The sequence below is a fragment of the Poecile atricapillus genome, chromosome 10 (assembly GCF_030490865.1).
Source record: "Poecile atricapillus isolate bPoeAtr1 chromosome 10, bPoeAtr1.hap1, whole genome shotgun sequence".
In the NCBI taxonomy this organism is placed as follows: domain Eukaryota; kingdom Metazoa; phylum Chordata; class Aves; order Passeriformes; family Paridae; genus Poecile; species Poecile atricapillus.
The window spans coordinates 21,358,687-21,371,011 of NC_081258.1; the positions used below are offsets into that span (position 1 = coordinate 21,358,687).

A 12,325-nucleotide genomic window follows, 5' to 3' on the forward strand; every position below is an offset into this window, starting at 1 on the left:
TTCCCCTGTTGATTCTTATTAGCATGGAATGTTTTACACTTTTTAAAGGGTATCACAGTGAAAGAGGGAACATTTGTAGGGAAATGTTATCCAGAACACATACATTGTTTAAATGAGCTGCTCTCCAGTTTCCAGACACGCAAATGTTTAAAGCGAGCGGCAGCACCTGATGTTTTATTAATCGCACACACATCGGCAAACTTTCAATATCTCATGTTTGTAAACACAAGTAGCAGTTTAGAATCTCTTTTAAGATAAAGCATAGAAAAATATGGATTTTCTCTACAAAGCTGACTTCAGGAACAGGTCATGGTGTGCCAGAAGGATGCCTCCCCTAGGGGTGCTTCCCAGTGCCATCCATACTCAGCCCCTGCATGGGGGATAGGATCTGTTCCATGCCCCATTCCATCTTGCACTGATACCACAGATACTTTATTTTAATGAGAAGTGTTTTCATTGTTGTTTCTTCAGCTCAGTTAGTGGGGGAGGGTGTGCTGGCTTGCTCTGAAGGCTTTGCTGTGAAGGGTGTGTGTCAGGATGATGCTCACCTAATTCCAACCCCCAGCCATGGGCAAGGACACCTTGCAGCAGACAGCTCTGTGAGTTACACTCTGGCCTTGGTCCATTCACAAACACGTTCATGTGTAGGTTATGTGCTGACCTGTCACCATGGGTTATGTTTGTGAAATGTAGAAGTCAAAACTTAAAATAGACATATCCCAGAGTTTAGCGAATTCCTTCAGGTGAGGTGGGCTGCAGTGAGGTGCCCAGTGCTTCTCCTTGCTTCAGGCAGGAGATAGATCCTTGGAGATGGCAGCCAGGGCTGTTACTGAGGATTGCAAGCAGCACTTCCCAGCTTCCAAGGAGTGATGATCCAGCACAACAATAATGGCAGTGGAGGAGATTTCCCATTGACACCGAGTCTACCCAATAGATTGATGTGTTGAATATGAACTTGTACCAGTGAAGCTTCAGAGTTTGTGTACAGATTTAATCCCGTGGCTAAACATTCCTCCTGGCAGCAAACACAACTCATCAGCTGTTACCAGGAGCCATCTCTGGGGTTTAGTTGTTTCAAGCTGAATCAGCATGAAGGTAGTACTGCAGTCCTACTGTGCAAGCGTCTGATTTTGAGTAAATGATTACAGATTTAATCTTTATTCAGGTCTTTGAGTGTGAGTCAGTGACATATTAAGATTGAAAGGTGGCAGGAAAATGTTGGTTGATTCCTCATCAGTTTCTCTGCCAATTACAGATTCTTCATTGTCTGCCATCAAAAATCACACGCGTAAGAGCATCGGCAGTCTAAAGTGGACACTCCTGAAATCAATCTTAATTTCATTTACAACAGCTAGATTTTGTTTGATTCTAAAAGAACTTCACCTGAAAGTGGTCTGGTGCTTGTGGCCCTGCGCTGGGCTGGGCTCTGGCCCCTTCTCTGGCAGTGGAGGAGTCACTCTGCTGTCATTGTTGGGACACTGTGGGTGCTCTCTGGCCTTCAGGATCCTGCTCTGAACCCCTGAGAACCTCGGGTTTCCATGGCTGAAGCCATCACTTGTTCAAAGTCCTCTCCCTGCAAGATTCTTGCTCAGGATCATTTTCTCTCTGCTTCTATTTTTGATGGTATCTCCAACAATAGCCTCGTGTTCCTCCTCTGTCTGTTCCAGCCTGACACAGTTCAGTGCAGCGGTGCCTACGGGGGCTTGAAAAGAGCAGCCCCCCCTTTATCCCCTCCTTTTTTTTTTCTTTTTTTTTTTGGCTGAGGCCAAATTCCTTCACCCAGGCAGAAAGATCTGCCGCTCTTACTGGCTTTTACTTTTGGAGAGCATTCTCCAGCCGGCCGTGGCTTCCCTGCGGAGCGAGGCTCCCGCTCCATTCAGGGGAGAAGGGTGCACTTTGCGCATCTGCCTTTTGTTTAGCCTGAGCCTCTGGGACTCGGGGAAGGGGGAGGAATTGATAAAAGCAAAGCATTTTGCCATAAAAAGAACCGAAGAGGGCAATGGAAGGCCATTTGTGTAATTCCCCAGGCTGTGTCTCTCTGAAAGCGAAGGTCTGGCGCAGTCTGCATAACCCGCTGACTTCGGATCTGCCTTTATCCTTTACCACGTGCAATCCGTTCTTGTACAGGAATTGGAGATTAAAGGCAACTTAACCTGTGTTTTCCTTTGTTTTTCTGCAGCATTCTTTGGCAGTGAAATGGTGGAGCTGCATTTCAGATGAGAGCAGGGGGTGGGTGTGAGCAGGGAAAGCCCCCAGCAGTTTGCTGCCCCCAGCCCAGAGCTGCAGTTCCTCGGTGTGTCCTGGGGAAAGGCCTCGCAGGCCAAAGGGAATTACTGGGATTTACTCAGGGCTCCCTTTCTGACCGTGCTTTGTGGTGTCAGGGGTTTGCATGTGGGGAGTGGGTGTCCTGCAGGGCTGGGCAGCTCTGGCTCTGTCACAGGACAGCTCAGGGGCTCTTTGTGCCTGAATACATCAAATTGTCAGGTCTTGCATTAAAAAAACCACTGTTTTGGAGGAGCTGCCCATATTCTGCCGCTTCCATTGTTGAGAAATTAAAGCAGAGGTACCTTCTTGGGGTGTGGTGAGAAATACCTCATTTGTACTATGGTGACAGGGGACAACCAAGTCAGTGTGTGGGGAGGAAATCTCTTCCCAGTGCAGGACCTGTTCTGGAAGCTTCTCTGGTGACAGGGGGCTCCCCGTGCGTGGAACGTCGCGTTCTGTTCGGGCACCGAGGCTGAGAGGTATCGACAAAGCACGAGGAGATTAGAGAAGAGCAACAAAAAGGATTAAGGGGCTGAGGGATTGATCTCTGAGGAAAGATTAAAGGAGCTGCCTATGTGTAGCCTGGCAGAGAGAGGAGTACAAGGCAGCTTGATAACGCTGTACAAATGTTTGGAGATCTAAATGTGAAGGGGTTGATCCTGCAGACGTCACGTCCATAATGACCCTGCAAAATCAGTGGGCATTGGGTGTTACTCCTGCAGGCCTGATCCCCAATACCTAACCAAATTTGTTTATGACAATACATGTGTTTATATCGGGAAGCTGGTGAAGTAATGTGAATAGCAACAAGAAATTTGCAGCACTGATATGCTGAAATTTTAAATTTCCCCTGAAATGGAAGGTACCAAGTCCTTCAGGCAGGACATTTGATCTGCAGAGCTCCCACAGCAGTGAGGAAGATGATCCTGGCAGTGGAGGGGCTCCTCCACTGGGTTCTGCTTTCTTTCACTGCTCCAAATCTGCACCCTGCAGTTCAGGCTCTGCACGAGGCACCAGAAATTGGCTGCCAGGCTTCCCCTGAGCGTGTCTGCTGGGGGAGTGAGGGGTGCAAGGGATGCTTTGATTTTGGGTTTGTTTTTTTTTTTAATACATGGCAAGAGTGGCTTTATGGCTGGTAATAAAATACTGGGTGAAAACCCAAGTTTCTGCCAGGGATAATGTGATGTTGGAGCACCAGGATTAGTTCCCATTTGGTACTTTGAACTGTGACTTCTGTTTGCAGATGCAGAAAATGAATGTGACACCTCTCAATCAGGTAGTAAAATGTCATGTTTCTCCTTTTCTTTTTTTCCCCAAGATTGTATTTACCTGGCAAAATTCCCAACCGTCACTCTAAAATTAATATTCCCAACTGTGGCAGCTTCCAAGCTAATGCTCACCCTCCTCTGAGCTGGCAGAAAGAATTATATCCCTTCCATGTGCTCAACAAGTCCAGCTATTTCCCTTCATTTCCAAAAGACTCCAACTAAACATAAATCTGTCTGTAGTCCTGACAGCCCCCAGTCATCTGTTTACCAAAATAAACTTTAAGCATATATTGAAAAATAATTTCTATTGAAATATGCATCCCTATGGCATTCGAGCTCGGTATTTAATGCCTTTTTTATGGTTAATAATGCATCAAAAGCATTTTGAGTCTCAAGCTGTCATTACATCACATACATGATGTGCCGGATGCGTTTAATTGACTAAAAAACTTGGAGTCAGATTTTATTTTAAAAAATACTAATATATAATTACCAAGTCCTACTTCTCCTGATCTGTGTCTTCCAGTACATTGTCAGCTGGTGGGGAGCAGCGGTGATGGTGCTCACACAGCTCAGAGAGGGAGACAGGTCACAGGAACAGGAAAAGCTGTTTGTTCAGAGCCTTTTCCTGCAGCAGAGTTTGCTGGGATTTGATTTCTGCAAGGGAAAAGCAAGTTAATGCAGTAAAATAATGTTAGACCTGGCACATGCTTAAATTGGAGTACTCTTGTCTGAGAGCAGAGTAGATGGTTCTGCCCCTTGGGGATGTTTTGTTCCCTGAGTCCCCGGGCGTTTGTTGCCGGGCCCTTGGCATTTGCAGGCACCTGTGCACCGGGGTCATCGTCACCTGTGTAGTTCAGGTTGGACAGGCTGGGGCCTCATCCATGGCCCTGTGGAGAAATCTAATGCATGGGAAGGGTGGAAGACCCTTCTGCAGTCTAAATCTCCCCATAGGACTGTGATGTTGTTAGCAAACAGAAGATAAGTGCTCTTGGAGAAGGACAGACACATTTCCTTTATGCCATGTTTGTGCCTTATTTCATTTTTAATGTGGTTGATTGTTCTGTTTCGTAACAAGAAATTTATTGTCTCCGTTCCCTCTTAGGTCAGTTGTTTTGGCTTATTTTTACTTTTATCTTTTAAGTTTCTGTTAAGCCTTTTAAAATACTTTTTGATTGATTGGTAGGGCTTAAAATCCTGTGATTATATTCCAGTGGAGGCACAGGAAGGAGAGAAGGCTCATGTTTTAGAAGGACTGAGGTGGTCCTGTTTGTAAGGGTGGCATGAACATGAGCTCTTGCAGATTGGAACCTGTGTTTCTTTGGGATAGCTCTGTTAGATGGGTCATGTTCGACATGACACCTTTCAGGTCTGTTTCTAAACTTCACAATTATTTTTAAACTTCTTTAAATCCTCAAATTTTAAATGACAAATGGGATAATTCCCTGAGCTTTCTTTTGCTTTTCCCTGTTCCTCCTCTACCTGCTCATCTTGGTCCCAGCAGCTGCCTCATTTCCTGGGAAATGTTTGTCATCTCTTTGAGCAGGTGCTGTTCTGCCATTGCTGCCCAGGCACAGTTCCAGCAGAGCTCCATGCACGGCTCCATGCACGGCTCCAGCACAGCTCCATGCACAGCTCCATGCACGGTTCCAATGCACAGCTCCATGCACAGCTCCATGCACAGTTCCAGCACAGCTCCATGCACAGCTCCATGCACGGTTCCAGCACAGCTCCATGCACAGCTCCATGCACAGCTCCATGCACAGCTCCATGCACAGCTCCATGCACAGTTCCAGCACAGCTCCATGCACGGCTCCATGCACAGTTCCAGCACAGCTCCATGCACGGCTCCATGCGCAGCTCCATGCACGGTTCCATGCACAGCTCCATGCACAGTTCCAGCACAGCTCCATGCACAGCTCCATGCACAGCTCCATGCACAGTTCCAGCACAGCTCCATGCACGGTTCCATGCACAGCTCCATGCACGGTTCCATGCACAGCTCCACGCACGGTTCCATGCACAGCTCCATGCACGGCTCCATGCACGGCTCCATGCACGGTTCCATGCACGGCTCCATGCACAGCTCCATGCACAGCTCCATGCACGGTTCCATGCACGGTTCCATGCACAGTTCCAGCGCAGCTCCATGCACAGCTCCATGCACGGTTCCACGCACGGTTCCACGCACAGTTCCAGCACAGCTCCATGCACGGTTCCATGCACAGCTCCATGCACAGCTCCATGCACGGTTCCACGCACGGTTCCACGCACAGTTCCAGCACAGCTCCATGCACGGTTCCATGCACAGCTCCATGCACGGTTCCATGTACGGTTCCATGCACAGCTCCATGCACGGTTCCATGTACGGTTCCAGCACAGCTCCATGCACGGTTCCATGCACAGCTCCATGCACGGTTCCATGCACAGCTCCACGCACGGTTCCATGCACGGCTCCATGCACAGCTCCATGCACGGTTCCATGCACGGTTCCATGCACGGTTCCATGCACAGTTCCAGCGCAGCTCCATGCACAGCTCCATGCACAGCTCCATGCACGGTTCCACGCACAGTTCCAGCACAGCTCCATGCACGGTTCCATGCACAGCTCCATGCACGGTTCCATGCACGGTTCCAGCACAGCTCCATGCACGGCTCCATGCACAGTTCCAGCACAGCTCCATGCACGGCTCCATGCACAGCTCCATGCACGGTTCCATGCACGGTTCCAGCACAGCTCCTGCCACAGCAGCAGGGCCGGCTTTGCAGCCCCGGGCTGGCTGCAGCACCCTGGCTGCTGTCCCGGGGTGTCACACGTGTGCTGTGTCCTCCCCTGCCCGTGCTGTACCTCTGGCCTCATGTTAATGTTTCCAGGTCAGCTCTGGCAGGGGACTGTGAAGGGCCATCACTTAATGAACCCCTCGGGGACCTCCCTCAGTTGCTCACCATTTCTCTCCCCCTGGGCAGGCAGGGAAGCGCAGCCCGTGCTGTTTCGCTCCATCACTTTTCCCGATGCCTTTTCCGCCTGCTTGCTTCACACAAACAAACTAATTATCAATGAAGACACAAACCGCGGTCTTTTTCCTCAAGAGCTCCTCCAGCCTTGCCCTTACCCACGTTTCACAGGTACACATCAACCTGCATTTCTTTCTGCCCCTTCTCTGTGTGTCTGTGCCTCGCAGGTGCTGAACTGCCTGTTCCCAACTGCACACAGTTCATAGCTCAGCTCCAGCCCGTCAGTATCCGCACCCATTGTGTGCATGGGCTCCTACACCAGCCCAGGAAAGAGAGCTGGAGACATTCATTCATTGCACAGTTTGTTTCCTTTGGATGGAAGTGACCTTACCTGCATGTGTTTCAGACAAAAATACCCCCAAAATCATCTGTTCATCCCCAGTTGACATCAGTGGGACTTTCATGTACCATAAAATGGGAGCGATACCGCTGGACGTGGCTGGTCTGTGTGTGCTGTGTGCAGGCAGGTGTGTTCTCTGAGGGTCTGTATGTGTCTCTGTCTCCTTGTAACACTAAATATTTCACATGCAGTGTGAGATGACAGCTGGGGCCATCTGGAGTCTTTGTCCAGTTCTGGAGCCATGCCCTGATGTTGGATCTGTACTTTGTGGGTGGAAATTTGGCATAATGCATATTTAATATAAGGAAGTAAAACTGATCGAATCTTCCCAAAGTGTATCTGTAGCTGAGCTTCCCTTTACTGGGAAGCCTCTGGCACTCCAGCCTCTCTACACACCTCAGTGCACTGATCAGCCCCCTGGCACCTCTGTGAGGCTGTGGGATCACCTTGGACAGCTTTAGATGGCAGCAGTGGGAGGTGACCTGCAGCGAGCCAGTAACTTCCTTAAAACAAAAAGCTAAAAGAAAGGGCTCTGAGCTGTGCAGGGTTTTGTCCAGGTATCCCATGTTTGAGGGAAATGTGCCTCCAGCCTCGTGGCATGTGCTCCAAGTGCTTCTGTGCCACTGGTGTCTCTCATCCCCTCGTGCCCTGTGTGAAAGAATTTATTCCTGCACTCAGGCAAACCGTGTTTCCCAAGCCAGTGTCTGTTCATTTGGGGAAAGGCTCTTTTGGGCTGTCCTGCTGGTTCATCCCTCGCTCCCACTGCTGCCCCTGGGGGTGTCTCTGACCCTGGGGTGTCTCTGCAAGGGCTCTGTCGATCCACACAGAGCTCCCCTGCACTGGGGGGCTGAGCCTGTGCTGCTGGCAGGGGCTCCTGGCAGGGGCAGTTGTTCCTGGCTGGAGTGAGGATGGTCTGGCTCTGTGCCTCGTGCTGCTCCCTTCTGTCGGTGCAGATGTGGGCACTGTGCGAGGGCTGGTGGCCACCAGCCCCAGCCCCAGTGACCACACGCTCCAGAAGCTCCTTCAGAATGGGCTGCCTAGATAAGAGTCATTCTATCAGTAGTGAAATTCCTATTTTAATGTAATTTTACAGACCCTGATTCACTGTCCCTTAACTGCAGCTTGTTATTTCTGGCATTAGAGGGTAAAAAAAAATAGCTTCTGGGCATGTGACACTATTCACAGGCCTTTAATGTCAGAAATAATGATCATGTTAAATTGGAGCTCATTACGACGAAATGAGACCTCATTGAGCCCTCTTTTTGGGGGGTTGTTTAATGATTTTCCTTTTTCTCTCCTTTTTTTCCTTCTAAGTAGCCCTGAATTGGTACACTGGGGGAGAAGCTGGGAGGTTTGGTGGTAAATTTAAATCACAAGAACTGTATACCTTTAAAATCTATTAAAAAAAAAAAAAAAAAAGCCTGATTTTTCTACTGTTCTCCCCAAGTACTCTGGTCCTTTGTTACGTTTTTAGTTATAGAAATTTCTCGCACCTCTTAAGGCCACTAATAATGGTTCTATCTAAGGCAACTACAAAACATATTTGGGACTTTATTTCAAGCACTACTTTTCTCATAATGAACATGAGGATCCCATTTTCCAGTCTTTTCTCTAATCACATTCAGGAGTGCGGAAGCTCCTCCTGTGAGACCTGAAGCAGCTCTGCAGTGTGGATGGAGCTGTGACACCAGGCAGTGCCCACACACCCCACCCCTCTCAGGGCCCCGTGGCCACCAGCACTGCCAGCTCTGGAGCCTTTCTGGACATCTGGCACAGTTGTGTGTCCCACCATCCTCCTGTCCTGTTGGTGGCCTCTCCATCCCTGGTGGATTTGCTGTTTCTCAGTCCAGATGTGCTGCAGGAGAAAGAGGCTGGAGTTCAGAGGCAAAAATCCAGTTTTGATGAATTTGTTGGGATAAAACCAATCTCTGCCTAAGGGGTTTTCTTGTAAACCTAAGGGTTCTTCTTGTCTGAGATGAGTGCCAAGTGCTGCTGAAAGGAAGAGGTGACACAAAAACTGTGGGGATATGGGATGGTGTGATCAGCCATGGGCTCCAGACAGTCACTAACTGCAGCCAACACAGAACAGGAGAGCTTTAATAAACAGCTCAGAAACAGTGGGTTTGTTTTGTGGATCTTAGGGAAGGCCCAGTTAAAAGAGCAGCACAGGAGAGAATGTGAATACAGAAAAGAATTGTGATGGAGGCTAATGGAAAGAAAAGTACAAGGATGGAATTAGCTGCTGGATACTGAAGGGGAAGTGGCAAAGAATGGATCATCAGGGCCTATAAAGGAGGAAGATAATGTATGTGAACTAAAAAGGAAGCACCTGTAGATGGTTGCAATGCCACTGCGCTAAACTTGGAAGATTTTTTTCCCCTGGCTCTCAGAGGAATAAGAAGCTGTTAAGACTGGAGAAAGGATGTTTCCATTCTGTGTGTGACAAGCAATGGGTGTCTAGGCAAGTATTTAAGCAACAAAGATGTTAAGTAAAAGATTTTTAGGGGTGTTAGGGAGAAAGAAAGTCAACAGGAGACAAAAATCTGAGAATGATGGCAGAGAAAAGCTGAAGTGAAGGCTGATGGCTGAGATAGTCCCTTCAGTGTCAAGGTATTTGAGAAAGCTGGGAGTGAAAAAGGCTCTGCAGGGCAGATTAGGACCTCTGCTCCAGCTGAATGGGGTTCTTGAAGTGATGGACAAGATTTTGAATGATACCTCTAGATAAAGGAATAGACCTATGAATCCTCACTGAGAGGCAACTGCATCTGTATTTGTGGTTGAGAGCATCCATCTCCTCCCGTTCCATAACACACGTATCTCTGTGTGTGTATGTGCAGCTATATGGGGTGTGCTCTGGGGCTTCTTGCAAGGAGATTTAGGTCAGGGAGGACAGAAAACCTGACTGCTGTTGATGTTTGGTCACTGGGAAGGGGAGGGAGAAGCTCACCTTCTGCCTGGTGCCAGGATTCTGGGGAGCCAAGGGGCAGCTCCTCGTGGGACTGGCAGAGAATCCCTCACGTTCCAGTGATCCTGCAGACTGACAATTTGAAGCTGTAAGGATCTGTCTGTGTCTCTGAACATGCTCTAAAATGACCCAGAAATGGGCATGTTTAGGAAAATGACTCCCTGTTCCTGCTCCACTTTGCCTCGGCGTTGCTGGTGACACCATGACTGTTATTTAGCTCAGAGAAAACAACACTTGAATTGTGTTTAGCATCTCCCAGTGTAAAGAAAAATCCTGAAGATAATTATTTGTATCCAAATTATTTTCCATTCTTTAGCAGATGTTTTCAGACTTCAAATATGTTGTTTTCTGCAAGTGCTGCATAATAAATTAATTGTTTAATTAGTAATAGATATGTCACTCCTGGGAGAAAATCCCTTACTTTGAACAAGTAAACCAGACACCCCTTTCATGTTTAATATGTTGGGTTTAAGACTTTTACCTCTTTTTAAATACATGCACTTCCATAGATCAGATAATACCTTAAACTATTGTCAGTGATTATGTGAGATCTCATAACACAGAATGGAGCAAAGTACAGACATTTCTTCACTTTAATCAGCAATAAAAGCAGGAAGAAATTAGAATTTGCTTCCCATCAGTGAATCTCCTGCACATGTTCCACCTACACTAAGGGGTCCTCATTACCATAGATGTGAAAATCTCAGCTCTGAAAATCTTGGTAACATAATCCAGCATGAAAACATCATCTCGTTGTGGAAGGAAATGAAGGAAGGGAGAGTCTCATGGAACTGGAAAATTTTTGACCCAAGACTGGCCTTCTTACTGGGGAAACACTGACCCAAGACACTGGCCTTCCTGGTAGGAAACTTTCTTCTTGAGCCCAGAAACAGAAGGAGCCATGATGACCATGAGTTGCTTCAGCTCCATTGTATAGGAGCTTTTTTATGAGGAGGGTTTTGTTACAAAACTATTTCTATATTCATATATTTAGTGATTTAACCTCTTTATAACTACAAAATTCTCAGTATGACTATCTCATCACTCTAGAGAATCAATTCAGACATATTGAGCTTATTTTGAATGAGTGCCTTGCTTCCACCTTGCCAGTAGGAATTGCCACCTTCATCAGAAGTTTCCTTATCTCATGGGGTATGGTCCTGGAGAGAGGAGGCTTCCAGGAGCACTAGGCTAGTTTTAGGGATTGCCTCCTCCTCCTCCTCGAGGGCAGCTCCAGCAGGATTGCAGTGATAATACCCAAGCTGGCTCTGGCCTGGTGACAAGGTGTGTGTGGGTCACACTCTGCTCTGGGAGGGCTTTTCCAGCCACAGTGACTCTGGAATTCTGCTACAGGGGTAGAGAGACAATCTGGGGCTGCTGTTGGACGTCTCTGCATGTGCTGAGGAACGTGTGGCCGTGTCCACAGCAGCACTGGAGCGTATCTGAGATTTGAAATGTGCTTTAGGTTTGGGGAACACCAAGAGAAGGCTGTGGTGAGAGTGTGCAGGTGGTAACTCACAGCATAAAGGCCCAGCCTGGCAAGGTACTGGTTGAAGTGTTTGTGACATGGCAAGTTTTAATAGTCAAATGTGTTGGTAAAAAGAGGAGGAGAGAGAATAAGGAAAATTGCCAAATTTTAAGGAGCTGTTCAGAATTTACCAACTGTAAAGGAATCCAGAGAATCCTGAGCCCCTCCTGTGCTGTCAGCTTTGCACTGTTGTCCTCTTGGTGACCCAGGACAGCATTGCCTCTTCTCCCAGCTCCACAGGGACACTTGGCTGTGGTGGGGTTGGCAGGATGTACACCTACCTGCTGCGAGACATAAAAGTTATTGAACCAAAGCTGAGTTCTCATGAGACATCCCCTCGATTGGTGTAACCCTGGGCTGGGTGTTGGCAGGTGACCGGGGCGTGGCAGCTCTTTGTTCCTGTGCTCTCTGCTGGCACACCCCTCTCCCTGAGCTCTGTTATCTATCCAAACTGTTAGCAGGAAAGATAGATGTATGCAAAGCGCTTTCACTGAGTCCGAGCTGGAACAGCTGTCAGAGATGCAATCCCACTTAGTTGGTCTTCATAAAATGCATGCGGCATTTTTAAGAGTCTGGATAAAGGGTAAAGGCAAACTGCGCCCATTTAGCAGGAGGCAGCATGTGACAGCTGACAAAGTGACAGTGGGCCCCTGAACAGCCCATGTCACTCTTCAGCAGGAGGCCCTGAAATGCCCATTTTAATTTAAATGTTATTTTCAAATAAAATTGCCACTTTGGGATAATTGCTTCGTACTGTGTAACTTTGAGAACACCGTACCGAGCAAAGTGGGTGCAGCTTTCCTTATTGTTGTTCTTATTTGTTATTGTGTGGCACCATATGGGGCTGCAGCCCCGTGCTCTAGGTGGTCCCCAGCTCTGCCTGCTGCACAAATCAGCCTTTTGTTCTGGGAGCCATTGTTTTAAAAAACAGAACAACACCCACC

The 12,325-nt window shown here is 47.9% G+C and overlaps 1 long non-coding RNA gene across 1 annotated transcript in view; it reads left to right on the plus strand.

Moving 5' to 3' along the window:
* Positions 1 to 12,325, plus strand: part of LOC131582553 (uncharacterized) — a 258,694-nt gene that overhangs the window by 158,371 nt on the left and 87,998 nt on the right. The window lies entirely within an intron of this gene.